This window comes from Notamacropus eugenii, chromosome 1, assembly GCF_028372415.1.
Source record: "Notamacropus eugenii isolate mMacEug1 chromosome 1, mMacEug1.pri_v2, whole genome shotgun sequence".
Taxonomy (NCBI): domain Eukaryota; kingdom Metazoa; phylum Chordata; class Mammalia; order Diprotodontia; family Macropodidae; genus Notamacropus; species Notamacropus eugenii.
Genome location: NC_092872.1, coordinates 219,659,488 through 219,682,781, shown reverse-complemented (window position 1 = coordinate 219,682,781; position 23,294 = coordinate 219,659,488). Strand labels below are relative to the sequence as shown.

General features: G+C 37.7%; 1 protein-coding gene across 5 annotated transcripts in view; it reads left to right on the top strand.

Annotated features, from left to right (window-relative positions):
• MAPK8 (mitogen-activated protein kinase 8) overlaps window positions 1-23,294 on the top strand; it is a 128,716-nt gene that overhangs the window by 58,942 nt on the left and 46,480 nt on the right. For 2 of the 5 annotated variants that reach the window (XM_072627686.1, XM_072627692.1), the window contains exons 2-3: window positions 3,171-3,258; window positions 8,783-8,969. The gene's annotated coding sequence lies outside the window, so the exon portion shown is untranslated. Of the gene's footprint in view, window positions 1-3,170; window positions 3,259-3,280; window positions 8,970-23,294 lie in introns of those variants that run through there. The other 3 variants (XM_072627685.1, XM_072627690.1, XM_072627688.1) reach the window with 2 other exon arrangements.

The following is a 23,294-nucleotide window of genomic DNA, read 5'->3' as shown; positions in this document are numbered from 1 at the left end:
CTTCATCATTTATTATAGTAGTGTTCCACCATGTCCATGTAACATAGCTTGTTCAGATCAAAAAGGTATGTACCTGGCTACACATTGCTTTCCAGAATAGTTGAACCAGTTCACAGATCCACTAACAATGCAGTAAAGAACCTGTTTCCTCACAGCCTCTCCAGCATCTGTCGTTTTCTTTTTGCCAACTTGATAGCAGTGAAGTGTGTTGTACACCGGAGTTGTTTAATTTGCATCTCTTGTCATTATTTTGTGGAACGTGTCTTTTCATTTGGCTACAGATATTTTGGATTTCTTCTCTGAAAACTGCCTATTCATGTCCTTTGACCATTTGTCAGTTTGGTAGTGGCTGTTACTCTTATAAATACAACTCAGTTCTTTATGTATCTTAGAAATGAAACCTTTATCAGAGATAATTGCTGCAAAGAGTTTTTCCCCAATTTCCTGCTTATCTTCTAATTATAGATGCATTGGTTTTGTTTGTACAAAATTGTCCATATTACCTCCTGTGAATCTCTATTTCTTATTCATCATGAACTCTTTTCTTCCCTTATCCATAGATCTGACAGGTAATTTCTCCCTTACTCCTTTAATTTTCTTATGATGTCATCTTTATGTCTAAATCATGTACTCATGTGTGAGATGTTAGAATACAATTGGTTTCTGTCAGACTTTTCCAGTTTTCCCAACAGTTTTTGTTGTACAGTGAGTTCTTGCCCCAATAGCTTGGATCTTTTAATTTATCAAACACTAGGATCTATGCTCATTTGTTACTGTATGTTGTATAACTTAATCTGTTCTACTGATCAACCTCTCTCTCTCCTGACCATGTATTCCTTATTTTTATTTTCAACAATTCCTTTGATATTCTTCACCTTTTGTTACTCCTGGTGAATTTTAATATAAAATATTGTAAAAAGTAATATAAAGTACTATAAAGTAGTCCTTGGGTAGTTTCATACAGCATTGAATAAGTACATTTACTTAAATAATATTGTCATTCTTATTATATTGGCTCAGCCCAATCATGGACAACTAATATTTCTTATTTTGATATGCCTGTATTTGTGTAAAAGATGTTTTGTAATTGTGTTAATAAAGTTCCTATGTGTATCTTGGCAGGTAGACTCCCAAGCATTTTATACTATCTATAGTTATTTTAAATGGAATTTCTCAGTCTCTTCTTGCTGGAATTAATAGGTAATGTACAGAAATGGTGATGATTTGTGAGGGTTTATTTTATATTCTACAACTTTGCTGAAGTTGTTAATCATTCCATTAAGTTTTTTTAGTTGACTTTTGTAATTAAACCTTCATATCATCTACAGAAATAGATAGCTTTGTTTTCTACTTGCCTGAACTCATTTTTTTAATTCCTTTTCTTGTCTTACTGCTATTGCTAGCATGTCTGGTACAATATTAAATAGTAATGGTAATATAATGAGCATCCTTGCTTCACTGCTGATCTTATTGGAAAGACTTTTAGCTTGTTCTTATAATGTTGGCTCTTGATTTTAGATTGATTCTACTTACCAGTTTAAGGGAAGCTCCATTCATTCCTAAACTTTCTAGTTGTGTTTTTTTTAAACAGGAATGACCATTGTATTTTGTAAAAAGCCATTTCTGCACTTGTTGAAATAATCATATGATTTTTGTTGTTTTTTCTATTAATGTAATTAATTTTGTTTATTTGCAAACTTGCTTTTCCAAATATTGAACCAGCCTTATGTTTCTGGTAAAAATCCAGCGTGGTTATACTTTCTGATCTTTATGAGGGTTTGCAGAGGAAAGATATCATCCGCATCTAGCATAGTAGGCAGCTAATAAAATAAATGCTTATGGAATTGAACTGAAATCTTTTACATGTGTATGTGTGTGTATGTATGTATATGTATATATGTATGTATATCATGAAGTTAATTGATGCCTGATGCCATTTTTGAGTCCATTATATAGTATGATATATAAATATATATAATATGATACAAATATATCTAAAGAGTAGCAGTTTACTCTTTAGAAATAACTGAAAATTATTGAAGGGGTTGTGGAAAGACAGGCTTACTATAAATACATTGTTAGTGCAATGATATGTTGACATTTCTGGGAAAAAAATTGGAATTATGCTGAAAAAGTGACTAAAATTACCCTTTAAGCGCTTTTTATGTGCCAGGCGTTTTGATGAGCAGTGGAGAGACGAAGATAAAGCAAAAACATTTCTTGTCCTGAAGAAGCTTACATTCTAATTGGCAAAATGTCCATAAAATAAATCAAAACACATGATACACACACATATTGTAGTGAAGGGGAAGGCAGTAGTAATTGAGAGGACCAGGAAAGGCCTTCTTTTAGAGGTAGTGCATAAATCCCTTTCTCATCTCCCAATCTCAAAGGGATTTTATTCAGGTACAGGTTGTACAGGTACAGACCATCATACCCAATAAATTGTCATCCAACCTTTCTTTAAAGACCTCTAATCAAAGGGAACTTGGGACCTCCTAAGGCAGTCCATTCTACTTTTATATCAATCTAATTACTTTTCCTTGGATTCTGGTTGGAATAAGGTACCTTTTAATTATTATAGTACTTCATAAATTCCAGGTTATTTGTTTTGATCAGTTTTTGTTTGAATTTATTAGATTGAAAATGTTTTAAATGAGTTTTTAGTATTTTAATATTATTATAGTTCTTAATTGCCTTGTTACATCTATACCTTGTTTACATGCAATAGATGATATTTACTCTCTGAGTAAAATTGTGGCACAGTAGGTCTACTCTAATATTGAATAAATAAGAAGTTCTCTCTAATAACTAGCTGAATTTCAGTGGTTAGAAAAAAAGGGAACCACTTTGGAAATTTGAGGCAGAATGGCATTTCTTCTTCTATTTAGTTTTTCTGTTGAGATCTGAAGTGACCATAAATCTGACTACTGAGGGAATGGTTTCAAAAATAATCCTTATAAGTCAAAGAAATGAAACATCATTGTATAATATTTAAACCCTTAGTAATTCTTTACTGGAATTAGAAATTTATTTAGGCTATTTTTTCAGATGATTTTACTAAAAATGAGACTTTTATTGGCAATTTTTAGTGTCTGGTTTAAAGCATTATTTTAAAAAACATGTTAATGTTTTATAACCACTCAATCTTATTTCATTTTTATTTACAGATATTGAAGATAACTGAGTGATTTGAAGGCGTGGGATCAATGACTGTTTGAGATACCAAGCTCATAAAGGAAAACTACATGTGAAGTGGTAATATGGGATACTTAGGCAATAGCAAAATGAAGGGGGGGAGCGATCATATAAGTAGAAAAAATAAATTTGAATAAGTTTTGTTGCAGACTTTTCATAACTAAAGACAAAACAGATTTTTGTCATAAAAGCAATATATCATATAATGAAATTGTCATAAATGAGAACAAAAGAGAAGAAATTCTTTTGCAAATTCATCAAAAGTCTACTTTTTTAATGTTGTTACTTGGTGATTATTGTCATTTATATCATCAAACATTAATTGACTGATAAACATATATCTCTACTGTCTCCTTTGCCCATTTTGTCAGTGACTGAGATGTTGCCCCTAAGTAGGGATGGATTCATGCAGGAACGAACCTTGAGGAAAGGGAGTGACTTTAAGTGACAGAAATTGGCCAGAGAGGAGTCTTCTAAGTTTTGAGGAAAGGTCTCAACTGAGCCTTAGAAATAGAAAGAAAGGACAGTGTAAAAAATGAAATGCATTGAAGGGAAGTTGTTTAAGGATGAGGTAGAGCTAGATTATGGGGGCTCTTTAATAGCAGGTTCCAGAACTTAGATTGTATTTGGTTGGCCTTGAAGAGCCACTAAAGATTTTTAAGTGGCAGAGTGACATCAAAACTATTCATGATAACTGAAATAGGCTGGAAGCTAGAAGACTAGATAGATATTAGACTGGTAGTCTAAATGAGAAGAGATAAATGTTTCAACGTATGATGTTTATAGGGAGAATATAGAGTAAAAATCAGCCATAAATTACTATGGAGACTTAGGCAATAAGACTTCAGAACAAAATGGCTATTTAATGGGTGAGGGGCCAAAAAAAAATATCAGTGGCAACTATTAGGTTACAAATTTGGGTGACTTAATATAGCTCTAGCCCTCAGAGATCATCTAGTAGTTCAGTTCCCTCATCTTACAGATGAGGAAACTGGGGCCCGAAGAGATTTACTGATTTGCCCAAAGTTATACAGGTAGGAATCATTAAGATGTGGTTTAAGCCCTGTTCCTCTGACTCTAGAGCTCTAGATTTATTTATATTTTTGTGGTTCTATTTCTTCCTTCTGTCACTTGTCAATTCTTGATGCTGTTGGTGTTTCCTACTACTTTTCTGTGTTATTCTGTCATAAAATTCATATATTTTGTCATCATTCATTTCCTGCAAAATGAAGTGTGCTGGTTTTATAGCACTTTACCTCCAGATTTCTGCTGTGTTCCATTGTTTGATGTTACTAGAGTCTTACCTATGGAATTAGTAGAAAGTTATTATCTATACATTTAATATTTAAAATGTTTATTGCCATTAATTCATATAATACTTTATAATCTTTTAATCAGGAGCAAGAAACTGTACTACTACTCTTCTCACCTAGACTATCAAACACCAAAGGACTATTTGGAATTCTTACTTAATCTAAATCAATGATGTTTTGTTATTAATTGATGTATGTATAAACAAAAGAACAACATTGTTACAGATCCTAACTTCTAAATGAATTTAAAGTTAAAAAAAACCAAATTTTGCCCTTTTTCTTATTAATTCAGTTGGCTACACATGTAAACTTTTTGCTAAAATAGATTTTTTGTGTGTCGCTGTTCTTCTGTGCCATGTATGTATGAAATGAGCATATATGTTTTAGCTTTGTTACTCCAAAATTCTGATAATTGAAGAAACAGGAAACTGTTCAGTCTGATCCCTCTGGTACATGCTACAGCAAACATGGAGGAATTTTTACTTCATTATTTCAGTTATATTCTTGTATTCTTCAATATTCTTACTTTAAAACTTCATTCTCAATTTCTTATTACTGACAGATGTTTCCTATCCACTTTCCAGTATCGCTGTTTCTAAATTTTATGGCAGTTATTCATTAGGCAATTAAGTTGTTCATTCATTTTAGTCATGTCTGACTCTTCCTGACCCTGTTTGGGGTTCTCTTGGCAAGGATTCTGTGTTTGCCATTTACTTCTCCAACTTATGTTACAGATGAGGAAACTGAGGTAAACAGGGTTAAGTGAGTTGCCCAGAGTCATACAGCTAGGGAGTGTCTGAGGTCAGATTTGAACAGGGTCTTCCTGATTGTACATCTGGCACTATCTCCACTGCGCCACCTAGCTGCCCTGGCATTTAAGTGCCTGCTCTGTTAAGGCACTATTCTAGGCACTCCAGGATTCAAAGACAAGCCAAAAATAGTCTTCATCCTCAAGGAGCTTTCGTCTGTACAGATAAGTATATATAGGATAACTTAAAGAAGAGACCACTGATTAGTATATACAAGATAATTTAAAGAAGAAGAGACCACTAATGGCTGGATCTAAAAAGACTTTGTATTAGGTTCACCTGAGTTGAGCTTTAAAGGAAGCCAAATGGAAAGTTTATTACAGTGCTTTCCTCTTCCTCACTATGCTTAGGGTCTTGGGTCTTGGAGTCTCCTGTGCCCTGGCCTCGGTCCACCCTGCACCTCTGGGCTTATGGGATGGTGGGGGACTTGCAACCTTTCTATTCTCTGTTTCATGTCTCTTCCATTGCCTTGAGCTTGCAGATGCCTCTTTCATCACCCCATGTAGACCAAGTACTCATTAATTCATTCTCTGCTTGGGATCTGCTTTGGAACCCCTTGCTCATTTGTTTTCAGCTGTTGAATGTTCCCTTTTGACATCTTTGTTGTAGCTGCATAACTTACATAGACTTTGACTGTGGGAATCATGTCTAGGATTTCTACATAGAGAAACACTTGAATCATAGTCTTTCTTGGCACTCAGAGAGCCAAATGTGCCTCCTTCTAAGCATAACCAGGTGGACATCTAGGCACGATGTTGCTAACAAGTGGAATGCACCATTGGGCATTCGGTTATGATGATGCCCTAGAGGATCCCACACCAATAACACCTTTGTTTGACCTGTGGGATAAGGTCCGTGGGAAAATGGGACCATCTCAGATCAGAAGTACCAACAGCTTTCCAAAGTAGAGGAAGAAAAAACCAGTACTCTAGAGTACAGAAACTGTGTTCTCCTGCCATACCCCCTCACCTTTCAGTGGCCATGTCAGCAAGGTCCTAGTGGTGAAGGCCAAGTTATGTGGACAGCATTTTGAGCAGCCGCCAGGAGAACTGAGGGATGCCAGATACAGTTCTCATAAAGGCCTCACCACAACAGAAACAAAGTTGCTTTGTATGTCAGAGGCAGTCTATAAATTAAAATTGCAAAATTTTGAGATTACTAAGCAAGATAGACAATACACTGACTACTTCAGCCCAGTCTCCTTCAAGTAGCATACCCCATTCTTCTCCCAAGTGAAAGCCTTGGGCCTGGTTTACTTAAAGATTTTCCACTTCCTTACCTGCTCCAGATGTGTCAGCAGCATAGTTCTGGAAGTGAAGATAAGAACAGAACCTCATCTAAGAAATGAAGCCTTTTTTTAACCAAATCTGACTCAGGTTTCAGTGTCTAATCCTACAGAGGTACTTCACATCATCACCAATGAGCTACATTACCAGAATTATAGAGGATTGAGTAGTCTTTAGGCTACCCAAGATAGAACTTGCAATGTTGGAAGGGGAAAGAAACCTCCACCAACCCATAACCTCAAAACCAAGGCACATCAGTGTGTTAACTCTCATGGAGCCCCCTTTTCAAATGGGCAGTTACTCTCCCTGGGAACAACTTTTATGTACTGTTTTGTAGACATACTTTTCTTGCTTCTCAGCCACCTTTCATTTGACATAAGAAAGATATCACCCATTCACAGTTCTACTAAGGATATTGGCTCTTTAAAATTTGTAGGAAAGTTTAAATATTTCCACTGTGGGAAGACCTATTCTGTAATGACCCAAATTTGGTATGAATAACTTCTCAATTCAAAGAAAAGGGAAAAGGACCTATATATACAAAAATATTTATAGCAACTGTTTGTGGTGACAAAGAATTGGAAATTGAGGGGATGTCCATTAATTGAGGAAAGACTAAACAAGTTGTGGCATATGATTGCTATAAGAAATGACAAGCAGCATGGCTTCATTACAACCTGCAGAGTAAATTGAGCAGAATGAGGAGAGCATTGTCCACAGTAACAGCAATGTTGTAACAATGACCAACTGTGAAAGACTTAGCTACTCTGATCAAGACAGTGAGCTAAGAGAATTTCAGAGGACCCATGGTGAAAGATGCTGTCTACCTCCAGAGAGAAAACTGATGGATTCCTGAGTGCAGATTGAAGCATATTTTTTCACCTTCTTGATTTTTTCGCTACATGTCTAATAGAGAAACATTTGCATGACTTCACATGTGTAATTAGTATCACATTGCTTACTTTCTCAGTGAGTGGGGGAGAGGCTACAGGGAGGGAATTTCTAACTCACAATGTTTTTAAAACCAATGTTAAAGCAACCAAATAAATAAAGCTTCTCAAAGTATAGTCAACCACAGCCAGTCACTAATCTGTAGAATTAAGGGGAATAAATAAATCTAAGTAGATTCTGTTCTGCACATTTATCCAGTATAAATAAAGATAAAGAATATCTCATCTATTTTCCAATTTAGTTGCTGTAGCTAACATCTTATTCCCGGGGATCTCTACTACTCTAAAATCAATTCATTAGCTTAGGAATCTATTTCCTGATTCCTTGGCCAAGAGTGAAGAGGCAAGTAACCTAATAAGGGATGTCTGTTGGAAGTGGAGACAGCTGTTGTGTGTGCTGTGAGTGACAGTAACTTATGGAAAAGATATTATCAGCTTTGGTAATGGCTTGAAACAGTAGGCAGTATGATCTGCTCAGCACCCTTACCAAAATGGAACCTGCATACTGAAAAGATTGAACACTCAGGATTGGGGGATTGGACTTGGAGGAATGGTAGAGTCATTGCCACCTCTAATCAAATAATAAGAGGTCTTTGTCTGCTTTAGCTACAGATAAAACACTAAGCTCACACACAGTAATTGATTTTGTTAAATTCTTAAGGGAGATTCTATGCAATGTTTTGTTCTTCAGAACAGTGGAAATAACTTATTTCCAAAAATAAAATTAAGCAATTCGAGGAAACTCAATAGTCTTTAGACATATATAATCTGTGAGCAAAGCATCCTCTGACTTTTAACCTTAGTTTTCCTTCACTAATACACTGGCTTTGGCTTGAAACCTTTCTTAACCAGGAAAGGATGAGCTGCCAGGAGAAATAGAAACTTTTCTATTTAAAAACTTGAAAAGAAAAAAAAATAGTGTGTTATAGGAATGGCATCATCCTTTTACACAGGTTTTAGATTACACTAAACTCAAAATGCCAGTCCAATGAAAATAAATTATCAAAAGCTCTTTTGATAACGTTAGTGGGCAAAAAAACTGGCCAATGACTTCATTATGGACAAGTCTCTAGTAATACATTTAGGGAAAAATTGCCCAAGTAATTCCTTTTTTTTTTACCTTGCCGTACCTTACCCAAGGCCCAGAGGATAGAAGGCCAATCTCAGTGTTGGGAAGATCTTGGTTCTAGTAGTTCATCTGGCTCACTCTGTGTCACCCTGAGCAGGTAACACTCGGCATCTCAGAGATTCCAAAGGGTACAAATTTGGTACCATCAGCATTGGTAGAGATGGCATCATTGGAAAATTCCCAACACCAGTGAAAGAAGAGATCCAGTTTAAAAAAATCCAAACTATGATTATAGGATTAAGGACTCTGCTTTATCATGTCTGGCTAAGGAGAGATACTGGAGAGTGAGTATAAATTTCTTTTGTAAACATTAGCCCCAAAACCAACAAAACATTGAGCAGCATATAAAGGTCGTAGGAGCCAAAAGAGAAATTATTATTCTGTCTTTTCATAAAGCCATGCTACCACCATGCCTAGTTATATTATATGCCTGAAGCAAAGTACAGTAAAGTAGGCAAGGCCCCAAAAAAAGAGATTAAAGGGAACAACCTTCAACCATAGAAAAACAGGAAAAAAAATTAGATATCACTAGTTTCAAAAGATGAAGGTAGAAAAAAGATTTTATTTAAGTCTGTAAAGTTAGAAAGATTATGAGTAGAGAGAAGTCCAACTTAATTACTCTTTAGTTCTAGTATTCCAGAATTAAGTTTATCTTTAGCAATTTGAGAATGGTGAAATAGAGATAAATATCAGAAAGTAATAATAGATTTATAGTAATGAAAGTGAATGTAATCTCCATATTCCTCGTTCCTTCAGTTTATTGTGCTCCTAACCTTCTTTAAACAGGTATTTATTAAGTACCTACTGTATTCATTAAGTATTTCTCAAATGCTGGACACTGGAAATGCAAGTACAAAGAATGAAACAATTCCTAAGTGCCAGGAACTTACATTCTAATGGAGGAAACAACAAAAACATACAGGAATATATAGAGGATAAATACAAAAGTTAATGCAAATATGTCCAAAGCAGTTCATTATAAGGTGGCTTGGGAGGAAGGACGCCAACAATTGAGGAGATGAGGAAAGACCTCATAGAGAAGATGGTGGGTGTCTAAGGCACTCTGATGTGGAACTGAGGAAGTAGCACATTTTAGGCGTATAAGATAGTGCAAAAGGTGTGGAGATGGGAAGCGGGGTGTCATGTGCAAGGGACAGAGAGAATGCCAGTGCAATTAGATTACAGAATTCAAGAAGGGAATTGACATTTAATAAAACTGGAAATATAAATTAGGGCCAGACTGTATAAATCTTCAGCTAAATAGAGGAGATTATATTTGATCTTAGAAGCAGTAGGAAGCTACTGAAGTTGATTGGGTAGGGGAGTGATGCAGACTTCTACTTAAGGAAAATCAGTTGAACTGGACTTTATCTTAGTGATATCATTTTGGTCCTCTTCGAGAACAAAGGACAACAACCAACCAATATGACACACTAGAGTCAGGAAAGACTTGAGGCAAGGATACCAATTAGGAAGCTTTTGCATTAATCCAGCCTAGGGGCAATGAGGACTGGAACTCATGTGATAACTGTAAGTGGAAAAATAGGGGTCAGATGTGAGAGAAGTTGTGATGGTAGAAATGGCAAGTTTGGGCAACTGACTGGATATATGTGTTGAGGGAGAATGAGAAATCCAGGATGATGTCAAAATTATGAACCTGATATACTGAAAAGATAATCAATTATGCCTTTGATAGAAAGAGGCAAATTTGTAACAGAAATTTTGGGGATAGGAGTTCTTAATCCTTTTTTGTGTCATTATCCCTTTGGCAGTCTAATGATGTCTAAGGACCCCTTTTCAAAAGAATGTTTTTAAGTTCATTATTGATGAGAATTTTAAATTTCATCTAGAGATTAGTGAAAAATAAATATATAGCTTTTAAATTTTCCCATCCAAAGTCATAGACTCTCATGACTCCTTGGAGTTAAGGAATTCCTGTTTGAGGGGGAAAGATAATGAGTTCAGTTTTAGACATGTTGAAGTTAAGATGTCTGTGGGATTGAAACTCAGGGGATATATTAGAGTTATATATATGAATTTCTGAGTCATCACATAGACATGATGGTTAAGCCCATGAGAGGTGATAGGATTTCCAAAAGCAGAGAGAATATAGAGTGACAGACCTATACTTTTAGCAACAGTTCGGATAGTTAAGAAGTAGAACCTTGGGAAACACCCCCAGGTAGGGGATGTGAAGTGTATGGTGAACTGCCAAAGAAGACTGAGGAGCAGTCACACAGGTAGGAGGTAAATCAGGAGACCTCGGTGTCATGTAAACCAAGAAAGGAAACAGTGATAATTTGTATCAAATGAAGCAGATTGGTCAGGAAGGATTAAAACTGAGAAAAGACCATCAGCTGTGACAAGTAATCATTGGTAATTTCGGAGAGAGCAATTACAGTTTAGTAATGGCGGTTGGAAGCCAGAATGCAAAGTCCTTACCTAGTCATCTTCCTAAACTTTGTTCTAACAACTCTGGCAACATACGGAAATAATAGTTATTCCTTTGAGAACGTATTTAGGGTCAGAATGAGCAGGAGCCTGGATAACAGCCTTATATTTTTCTGGTTTTGGTTGTTTCACTTTATGGGTGAGAACTTTGCCTCATATTTCACTAAAAAAAAATTAAGAGCATTTGCCTAAAACTCCCTTTTCTCCCTTGATCATCTCACATCTCTCAAGTGTCTCTCTCTTCCCCCACTATGTCCTCCATCCCTCTCTCACATGAAGAGGTAACCAGGGGCAGAGCCAAGATGGCGGAGTAGAAAGACACACGTACACTAGCTCCGAACCCACAGCCCATAAAATATCTGTAAAAAAGAACTCCCCAACAAATTATGGAGCAGCAGAAGCCACAGAACAACGGAGTAGAGGAGATTTCTGTTCCAGAGAGACCTGAAAACCTCTCGCATAAGGTTCATCAGGCCCTGGGCCCAGAGCCTGGGCCGCGCGACACCAAGAGGAACGGATCCGAGCGGGATTCAGGGACAGAATCCCCAGCGGCCACGCAGGTCCCTCCACCCACGGGCCCCAAAGGTTGATGAGAGGGTCTTCTCAGCTTGCCGAGAGGGAAGTGGGGTGCCCCCATAACTCAGGTCCCCTCGGGAGGCAGCAGCACAGGCAGGAGCAGACCGGGTCTCCCCAAGCAGGCAGGAGCTGGGATCCATTGTAGAAGGTCTCTGCAAAAACCCCCTGAGGGAACTGAGCCCCGTGAGGAGACCCTGCCCCCACCTGAGCAGCTGAACTTAATCTCACACTGAATAGCAGCCCTGCCCCACCCAAAGCCCTGAGGCTGGGAAGCAGCATTTGAATCTCAGACCCCAAGGGCTGGCTGGGAGGATCTGGAGGCAAAGTGGGTGTGAAGAGAATACTCAGAAGTCAAGTCACTGGCTGGGAAAATGCCCAGAAAAGGGAAAAAAAATAAGACTATAGAAAGTTACTTTCTTGGTGAACAGGTATTTCCTCCCTTCCTTTCTGATGAGGAAGAACAATGCTTACCATCAGGGAAAGACACAGAAGTTAAGGTTTCTGTATCCCAGCCCACCCAATGGGCTCAGGCCATGGAAGAGCTCAAAAAGGATTTTGAAAATCAAGTTAGAGAGGTGGAGGAAAAACTGGGAAGAGAAATGAGAGAGATGCAAGTAAAGCATGAAAAGCAAGTCAACACCCTGCTAAAGGAGACCCAAAAAAATGCTGAAGAAAATAACACCTTGAAAAATAGGCTAACTCAACTGGCAAAAGAGATTCAAAAAGCCAATGAGGAGAAGAATGCTTTCAAAAGCAGAATTAGCCAAATGGAAAAGGAGGTTCAAAAGCTCACTGAAGAAAATAGTTCTTTCAAAATTAGATTGGAACAGATGGAGGCTAATGACTTTATGAGAAACCAAGAAATCACAGAACAAAGCGAGAAGAATGGAAAAATGGAAGAGAATGTGAAATATCTCATTGGAAAAACATCTGACCTGGAAAATAGATCCAGGAGAGACAATTTAAAAATTATGGGCCTACCTGAAAGCCATGATCCAAAAAAGAGCCTAGACATCATCTTTCATGAAATTATCAAGGAAAACTGCCCTGAGATTTTAGAACCAGAGGGCAAAATAAGTATTCAAGGAATCCACAGATCACTTCCTGAAAGAGATCCAAAAAGAGAAACTCCTAGGAACATTGTGGCCAAATTCCAGAGTTCCCTGGTCAAGGAGAAAATATTGCAAGCAGCTAGAAAGAAACAATTCAAGTATTGTGGAAATACAATCAGGATAACACAAGATCTAGCAGCTTCTACATTAAGGGATCAAAGGGCATGGAATAGGATATTCCAGAAGTCAAAGGAACTAGGACTAAAACCAAGAATCACCTACCCAGCAAAACTGAATATCATACTTCAGATGAAAAATTGGTCTTTCAATGAAATAGAGGACTTTCAAGTATTCTTGATGAAAAGACCAGAGCTGAAAAGAAAATTTGACTTTCAAACACAAGAATGAAGAGAAGCATGAAAAGGTAAACAGCAAAGAGAAGTCATAAGGGACTTACTAAAGTTGAACTGTTTACATTCCTACATGGAAAAACAATATTTGTAACTCTTGAAAATTTTCAGTATCTGGGTACTGGGTGGGATTACACACACACACACACACACACACACACACACATGCACACGCACACGCACACACACATAGAGACAGAGTGCACAGAGTGAATTGAAGAGGATGGGCTCATATCTTAAAAAAATGAAATCAAGCGGTGAGAGAGAAATATATTGGGAGGAGAAAGGGAGAAATGGAATGGGGCAAATTATCTCTCATAAAAGAGGCAAGCAAAAGACTTTTTAGAGGAGGGAAAAAGCGTGGAGGTGAGAGAAAAACATGAAGTTTACTCTCATCACATTACTCTCATCACAAAGGAAGGAATAAAATGCACACTCATTCTGGTATGAAAACCTATCTCACAATACAGGAAAGTGGGGGATAAGAGGATAAGCAGGGTGGGGGGGATGATGGAAGGGAGGGCATGGGGAGGAGGGAGCAATTTGAGGTCAACACTCATGGGGAGGGACAGGATCAAAAGAGAGAATAGAAGAAATGGGGGACAGGATAGGATGGAGGAAAATATAGTTAGTCTTATACAACACGACTATTATGGAAGTCATTTGCAAAACTACACAGATATGGCCTATATTGAATTGCTTGCCTTCCAAAGGGAAGGGGTGGGGAGGGAGGGAGGAAGAGAAGTTGGAACTCAAAGTTTTAGGAACAACTGTCGAGTATTGTTCTTGCTACTAGGAAACAAGAAATACAGGTAAAGGGGTATAGAAAGTTATTTGGCCCTACAGGACAAAAGAGAAGATGGAAACAAGGGCAGAGAGGGATGATAGAAGAGAGAGCAGATTGGTGATAGGGACAATTAGAATGCTCGGTGTTTTGGGGTGGAGGGAGGGGACAAAAGGGAGAAAATTTGGAACCCAAAATTTTGTGAAAATGAATGTTAAAAGTTTAATAAAAAATAAGTAAGTTAAAAAAAAAATAAAAAAAAAACATGAAGAGGTAACCTTTCTTGCCAAAGCAAATATTTCTGCCTGTGTATGTGATCCCTTTCCACCCTGTCTTCTTCAATGGATTGCCTCTTTTATTAAGCCCAATCTCAGCTTCACTCTCTTCTTGCCTACTAGATGTTTCCTTGCTGCCTGCTCCCACACATCTCTTCCAAATTCAAAGAATTCCTCACTCTGTCCATCTGCTAGTTATTATCTTATATTTTTCCTCCCCTTTATGACTAACCTTGATAGCTGTCTACAATCTGGCCTCTTAACTCATCATTCAGCTGAAACTGTTTTCTCTAGTTACTAGTAATCTTTTAATTGCCTAGTATAATGTCCTTTTCTCATTCCTCTTCCTTCTTTGACCTCTCTGTAGCTTTTGACACTATTGATCACTCTTTTCTCCTTGATACTGTCTTCTCTAAAGTTTCATGGCATTACTGTGTTCTGGTTCTCTGCCTCACTCTCTGATCCCTCCATCTCCCTTGCTGGATCTTCATACAGGTCAAGCCTACTAACTGTGGGTGTCTCTTAAGACTCTCTTTTGGGCTCACTTCTCTTCTCCCTTTGTACTATTCCACTTGGTGACCTCATCAACCCTCATGGATTCAGATATGATATCTAAGCAGATGACTCTCAGATTTACTTATCTGGTCCTAATTTCTCTGCTAGCCTCAGTTCTTACATATCTACCTATTGGGCATCTTGAATTAGATGTCTCATGGACATCCTAGATTCTGTATGTCCAAAACTAAAGTTATTCCTCCTCCTTCCTCCCCTCCCCCAATTCCTCCCTTTATGCTAACTTCCCTGTACCTGTAGGACACCACCTTAGCTTCATTCATTCTGCATATTATCTTCATTATATATTAATTCCTTACCCTCTTTCACGCCCCTCCCACATACACTCTTTTTGCCAAATCCTCTTGATTTTATTTCCTTAACATCTTTTGTATGTGTCCCCTTCTCTCCTGACACTGCCACCAGTCTGGTGAAGGCCCTCATCAACTCAGACCTGGACTCTTATGTTAGCTCCCTGTCTCAGGGCTCTCCCTACTGTAGCTCATCCTCCACTCAACTGTCAAATTATTCTTCTTAAAATGCTGGCCTAACCATGTTTTCCCTCTATTAATAAATATGAATAGTTCCCCACTACTAGGATCAAATACAAAATCCTCTGTTTAGCTTTTAAAATTCTTCATAACCTAACCCTGTCCTACTTTTCCAGCCTTCTGACACTCCTTTCCACATACTCTTTGATCTAGTGGCAGTGCCTTCTTGGCTGTTCTTTACAACACTCCATCTTCTGAATATATTTTCATTGCATGTCCTCTATGCCAGGAATTCTCTCTTTCCTCTTCTCTGCCTCTTGGCCTCCTTTAGGTCTCAGCTAAAATCCTACATTCTTCAAATGTTCCAATTCCCCTTTAATGCCAATGCTTTTCCCTTGAGGTTATTTCAGTTTTTCTTAACTGTATCTTGTTTGGACATAGTCATTTGCATATTGTCTTTCTCGTTAGACTGTGAACTCCTCAAGAGTGGGAATTCTCTTTTGCCTTTCTTAGTATACCCAGCATTTAATACAGTGCTTGGAAATGTGTCTTGACAACTAGAATATAGTTTAATTGTTTAAAAAAATAGTAGATGCTTGAAGACTAAGCCATTGGCATTATCTTACAAAGGCAAACTTGAAAGTAAGACAAGGATTCCCAGTTTCTGGCTGGTGTTCACTTTTAGATCCAGGTTCCCAACCTTTTTTTGGGGGGGGGGGGGAGCCGTTGTTAAGGATCTGTCACATTTAGAAAGTTGCATTCACTTAATTTGAAATGTTGGGTTTTTAAAAAAATATTTCTTGCTGGGTTTTCAAATTGTGAAACAGGACAACTTATTCCAAAATTAAATCAGTTATTTTTTCCACTAGAAAACAAGCACCTAATTATAACAGTGTTTTTCACTGAATCATTTTCTTCCGACACTTCCTAGCTCTTCTCAGATTTACTTTGTAGTTAAGTAAGTTACTGGCAAGATGAACTGGTGGTAACTGTATGTGGGGTTAGCCGATATGAATAAGGTGCATACGGGACATCTCTTTTACTGAGTTTTGTTTTTAGGAAGTGTTCTGGTGGTAACGGGATACCTTCCACAATTTCTTCTTTTGGACATGGTGACCTAATATTTAGCTACATCAGTATTAAGAAATACAGTAAAACCCAAGTTATTCCAAATTTTCCTGGAATGAGCTGTTCTGCTTAGCTAAAGTTTAACCCTTGAAGTACATAATACTGATGAGCCAGTGTCTTTTCCCTCACACATAACCTTGAAAATACACATGTGCAATGTAGCGCTATCTTAGCCTTCACAGATTATTCCATTTCTTCCCTGGTGTCTGCTCCCCCTCTCCATCACTTGGCTTTCTTTGCTCTTGTCGCGTCACATGCTGCTGATCTCTCCCACCGTCTTCCCATGCCTTGGTGCCTCTCCCTGTGCAGGCTGTCACTGTGGCCAGTCAATATCTCCTACCAGACGGGCCCTTCCCATACCACTGTCACTGCTCTCATGCTGCTCTTCCAGCCCTAATGGCACACGTGATTGTGGTATGAGCAAGATATTCATCAGAATAGGTTTACTTACCTTGTTAGAATAAATTGTGAAATAGAAAACAAGGATATATGCTGATAATCCTGGTTTTGTTTAATACTAATCCCATCTTGTTTCTCTTCCTGCTCCCTTCCCTGAAATCAGTGTGGGGGAAACTTCTAAGGCAGCCCTCAGTGCCCCTGTTGCAGTGGGTGGTTTTACATGGGAGGGGGAGCACTTCCAGATACCTTATGGTCAGTGAAAAGCCGTCCTCTATGCATGAAACAAAGGAACCTTTATGTTATAGCTGCTTGTGTGACAGGGGGTGCTGTCCATCAGCATCACCCAGTCCCTAGTGACTTGTAATTCTTTCTGCTCTTCATGCTGGGGATTCCCCTTTTGAAAGTGGATCCACATCCAGCCTAGGAACTTTCCTCCTTGAAGTGCTAGCTCCTAGACCTGGCCTTAGCCTCCCACAGCTGCCACTGTTATTCGCTGTTTTCCTGTCCCATCTTCTACTTCCTCTTACAATCTTTTGTTTACAGAGGTGAGCCTTTCATAGATATGAATAGCAATGCTGTTTCACTTTTTCCATGTAAGACATCAATGATTCACAGCGTATTTATCATAAACACTTACAAGAATTTGTTTAGAGCGCTTTGTTAGGTACCAGAGAAGATATAAAATTTAGGTACACATGGTTCCTACTTTTACATAGTAAAGTTCATAAAAGAGGTACAAAGCAAACTATTGAATATTGAGAGTGGAGAACCCCTGATTTGGGGATCTCAGAAGGCTTTCAGAGAAAGTAGCATTTGAGTTGGCCTTTAATGCACAGAATCCAGTAGGTAAAAAAATTTAAGAGAAGTCATTCCAAAAAAATGAGAACTAGGTTAGAAACAGTACAGAAGTAGAATATTTCAAGGTTCAGAATGTTCTCCCCCAGCCCAAGATAATCTTAGTTCAAAACTAATTGTTCTTAATCTGAAAGTAGCATCGTTATAACTCTTACCTTGTTCCTTCCCATCAAAAAAAACAGTGAAGGTCTATGGCAATCAAGTAGTACTTAACCACTTGGCTACAGGATGTATGATATGTGATGGGGTGTATTCCTGGATATTTAGGATGCTGCTTGATTGCTATATTTTATTTTAGATTTGAAGAGAAGGATTTGGGAGATGCTAATTCCAGGTTCACAGATATTCTTTAGAACTTAAGTTCTCTGGAGGGAATGAATGAATGAGATGACTGATTGACAATATGTGGATGATGGAGGTGACACATAAATGAAATAAAAGATAATGTTGAGTTTCTAAGCTGGAGACATGTGATAGAGTAACTGTACCATGTACAAAAATAAGAATATTGAAAAGGGGGGTTAGTTTTCTGGGAAAGGATGAAGAGGTTCATTTTAAATGTGTTAGTTTAAGGAGACATAATGTGGAACTATCCAGTGGGTATTTGGAGGTATGGGACTGGGATTCTGTTTGGTATAGATACAGATAATGGGGTTTGTTAGTGGTACAAGTTTAGAAGTCATCTGTGTAATACTTGAAGTATTAAGAACGTGAGCTCACTTCTGGGTCTTGTGTTTGTCTGTTGCCAAAGACAACCATCCCATCAGAGAAATGATGACATGACTTGCACTTGACCTAGTTTTGAGTGAGGGAGGGCTGTGCAGGTCCCCAACCTCACTTCTCCAGAGGCATCTGAATCCAGTAACCAGATATTCATCAGGATGACTGGAGATGACCCAGGATGCCCTGGGAGACCTTGGGCCCTTTAGGCCAAGATCTTAGTAGGTACTTTCTGGGTCTTGTTACCAGCAAAATGAAGGACTGGATGCTTTCTCCAATCCTGAGGACCTTTTTCAAATAGGAATTATGCAAAGGGAATAAAATAAATTTAACTGTCTCCAGGGACAAAAAGCAGAGAAGGGTAATCCTTAACTCTAAAGGCTTACTTAATACCTTCTCCCTCACAGGCCACCACATTCTGACAGGGCTATTCATGCCAGCCCCTCAGACTTGCAACAGAGCTCAGCTCTTTGCTCTTCCCTTTCTGTGCCAAGGAAAATAAAACAAACCAAAAGCTTGCTCTGGCTAGTATGGCAGCACAGCACTGCTTTGCAGCAGAGCTCAGCCAGAGAATTGAAGAACACAGGAAACTGGGACAGGGCACCAGTACTTAGCATAGTGTCTGGAGCATGTTTGACATTTAATAAATGTTATATGACTGGCACACTTGGGGCCATTTTTTTTGTAGCCTCAGAAGTCACTTGAATAGACAGCAGGGCCATTTTAAACAGTAAAGCAGCACCCTAAATACCCAGCAGTACTCCCCATCACACATCACGTTGTAGCCAAGTGCTTAAGTACTGCTTGATTGCCATAGGCCTTTACCCTTTTTTCTTTTTTTGGTGGGGAGGACAAAGTAAGAATTATAAAAATGCTACTTTCAGTTAAGAATGTTAATTGCCCAGGGTGGGAAGAACTAAGACAGCTTTGAGGTCTAGCCTCTAGGGAAACCAAAGGAGGGAGGAATCAGAAAATGAACAATAAAGATTACCTTGGGTCTCAGATGGAAGAAAACTCACAGATTTTGAACATAAGCAAATAAACCAAGAGAGAAGATGTTAGTAACAGAATGGAATATGATCTCAAAATTGGCTTTACAGAGTCCAGATAACTCTGAATATTATTGGAAGATAAAGGAAAATTAATACCAGAAGGCAGAGGACCTTGTGGGTTCCCAGGACATCATGTAACCACAAGAAGATGTTCTTAAATAATTTAAAAGAGAAATAAAAATTTAGACAGCAGAATTTATGGTCTGCACAGAAGAAATAATAAACCAAAAAGAAAAAAATTGTAATTATAGTGTCAAACTTCACCAGAGAAACAAACGAAAATAACTGAATGGAATTGCAAAAAATAGAATGAAAGACAATCTGGATGAAAGAAGCAAAAAGCACTAGCTTTAAAAATAAAACATGTCCATTGCAAATAAAACTCTACTCTTAAAGATAAACTGCATGGAAACCACTTAAGGATTTTGTATTTCTCAGATGAACACTGTATGTTTCCCAGAAGAATATGGCAGATCCCAAAACCTGAACACCATAATGCAAGTAATAATACGAGAAAATGGCCCAGACTATTTGAACACAGAAAACAAAGTGCCAATCACAAATATCTAGTTTGCCTCCAGGGCAAAAAATCTTACAGTGTAAATTCCAAGACACTTCATGATTGAGTTTAGCCATTCTACCAACAAACAAGGAATTCTGTAAGTGATAAGGACTCAAGTTTGTTCTACATCATGCTCATCATTTCTTGTAGCATAATAGTATCCATTACATTCATGTACTACAACTCTTTCAGCATTCCCTTAATTTCCAATTCTTTGCCGCTGCAAAAAATGATATTTTATACACACACACACACACATACATACATACATATACTTACATGCATATGTGTGTAGATATATCTGTACACTCACATTTATGCACGTATATATTTGTACATGTGGGTCCTTCTTCCTCTTTTATGTTCTCTTTGGGGTATGGACCCACTCAAGGTATTACTGAATCAAAGTATACGCACAGTTTTATAGCCTTTTGAGCATAGTTCCAAATTGCTCTCCAGAGTGGCTGGATCAGTTCACAACTCCACTAACAATGCATTAATGTTCCAGCTTTCCCATATCTTCTCCAACATTTATCATTTTCCTTTTCTATTTTATTAGCTGATCTGATAGGTATGGGTGGTACCACAGAATTGTTTTAATTTGCATTTCTCTAATCAATAGTGATTTATAGCATTTTTTCATATAACTATAGATAGCTTTAATTTCTTTATCTGAAAACCGCCTATTCATATGCCTTGACCATTTATCAGTTGGGGAAATGTATTTCTTTCCAAAAGTATACAAGGAGGGAAAAAGTAAAAGTAGAGTCATTTAGAAGAGATAGTGGAGAAACAGGCCTGAAACATCATGGACTAAACTTCACAACACCCTGCCTACAGAAGAATCAGTGATTTGGGGGGGACTAAATTACAGAATGAGAGGGTACATGTAAAATGGGAGAGGAGAGGATGACAGAAGTGAATGTACCTTAACCAAGTCAAAGGATAACACTGAAGGGAAAATTCTCTTCGGAAGGAGAGAGCCTATAGGAGAATAGGTGAGGAGATAAAAGAAGGTAGTGAGATGTGAGAAACCTTGTTTTAGTGGTGGGAGATAGTCCTGCTGAAGAATATTCGCATTGGAGAAGAAAAGTACTGCAATGGGTACATTCTGCAGGGTTTTGGTGCTTAGATTTGATGCCTTTAATCCTACTTCAGAAGAAGGATACTCAGTTCCTGGGTGCAACTGGCACCCCAAAGAGTATAAACATATGCTGTGAGAGAGGAAAGTTCATAACAAGTGGGGGAAAATTTATCATGGAAAAGGGCAAAAAATGATGAACTGCACAATCAGGGACACGGAAAATTCCTAATGGAACAATACTTCTATCCTCTTTATTCAGTTGTTTCATTTTCCATCAGAAGTTTTGCTCAGCTTGATTCTGAGAGACAGCATGTGGCCCCTACAGTATAAACTGATCACCTGAAATCTCATCACCACAAAGGTTTTGATACCCAACATCCTAACTTACTCTCAGTCACCTCTCCTGTCTGATTGAAGGTCTGGAGAGCAGAACACTAAACTCCTCCTAAAGCCTTCCATTATAGAGGACTTACTACCTCCGTTTTCCATCAGCAGCTCAGTTTAAACTCCGCAACAACATTCTCTTCTCCCCTTTTCAGCTTCCTTTTTTTTATTATCTACACCCATTAGATTGGAAGAAGCTCTTTGGAGGCAGGGACTGTTTTTATTTTTATCCCCAGCATTTAGTACAGTTCAGGATACTTAGTAGCTGCTTAACAATTTTTTTAAATTAAATCTGTCACCTGCAGGAATTATTTCTAAAAATAAGGCACAACAATAACCACACACACACACACACACACACACACACACACACACACACACACACACACATAGATGGGAAGGCAACAATTATCTATAAGACAGAAACTATTTAGAAGTGGGAACTCAAAACAGAAACTTTTAGAACCTTTAATTTGTTAAGAAATGCACTAAAGAAGGACTAAGTAAATATAGTGGCTACAAATCAAAGAATAAAATCTAAAATAAGCAGAAAGATAAAAAAAGAGTAAGAACTAAAGAAAGCCTCTTTAGAAAAAGGTACAGAAAATGGAATTTTAAAACAAAACACATTGACGGTGAAGAAAGGAAGGGAATTTTACTGAACTACTTAACTGTGAAGGAAAAATAAAGGAGACAGATTTAGATCTCTAAAGAAAAGGAAGAAAGAAAAAGGCACGACTGCATTTTAAATAAGACTCTAAAACTAGGGAAGGAGGTAACAAATAGGAGGTAGAAGGGAAGAGATCTGGTAGGAGCAGAGTTGCCTTAAAGTAGATTAAGTTAAAATAACTGAAGAAACCAAATGCTTTCTCACAGAGGAAGAACATAATTTTCAAAAATAGAGATAAATGAAGGAAAATATAAATCTAACTCCTAATTTTAAGTATTCCTGGATTGAGTAATTGAATAAATGAATAAGTGCCAGATTGAACAAGAACATAAAAGAAATATACCTAAAAACAAAGACATACACAGAATATAAGTGGGGAGGGGTCGTCAAACAGCATTGCTATGACTCATTCAAATAAAAAAAAAAAAGCAGGAGTTGCAGTCATGCTTTTTGATGAAGCAACCCCCCCCCCCCAAATCATAATATAAAAAGAGATAAGCAAGGAAACTACATTATGCTGAATGCAACCATATGCAACAAATCAATATCCATATTGCTTCAAATGCCTTGGCAACAATTCATAAAAGAAAAATTAACTGAATCACAGGAAGACAGATACTTATAAAACACTGGAAAGAGCTTTTAGTGTCCCTCACTCAGTTTTGGATTAATCTAACAAAATGATAAACAAAAGAGAGTATAGAATTGAACAAAGTGCTGGAGAAACGAGAGTTAAAAGATTTGTGGGATCTTCTAAATGGGTCTGCTAAAGAATGTATGTATTTTTCAACATCAGATGGAGCTTTTACAAAAATTGACAGTGTATTTACCTAGAGAATCCCAGAGATTCAAGTAAAAAATTACTTGAATTAATAAACAACTTTGGCAAAGTTGCAGGGTACAAAATAAACCCACACAAATCCTCTGCATTCCTATATATTAGCAACAAAGTTCAACAGCAAGAGATAGAAAGAGAAATCCCATTTAAAGTTAGGGTAGACAGTATAAAATACTTAGGAGTCTACCTGCCAAAACGAACCCAGGGACTATATGAACACAATTACAAGACACTTTTTGCACAAATAAACTCAGATTTAAGTAAGTGGAAAAACATTAGTTGCTCATGGGTAGGCCGTGCTAATATAATAAAAATGACAATTCTAC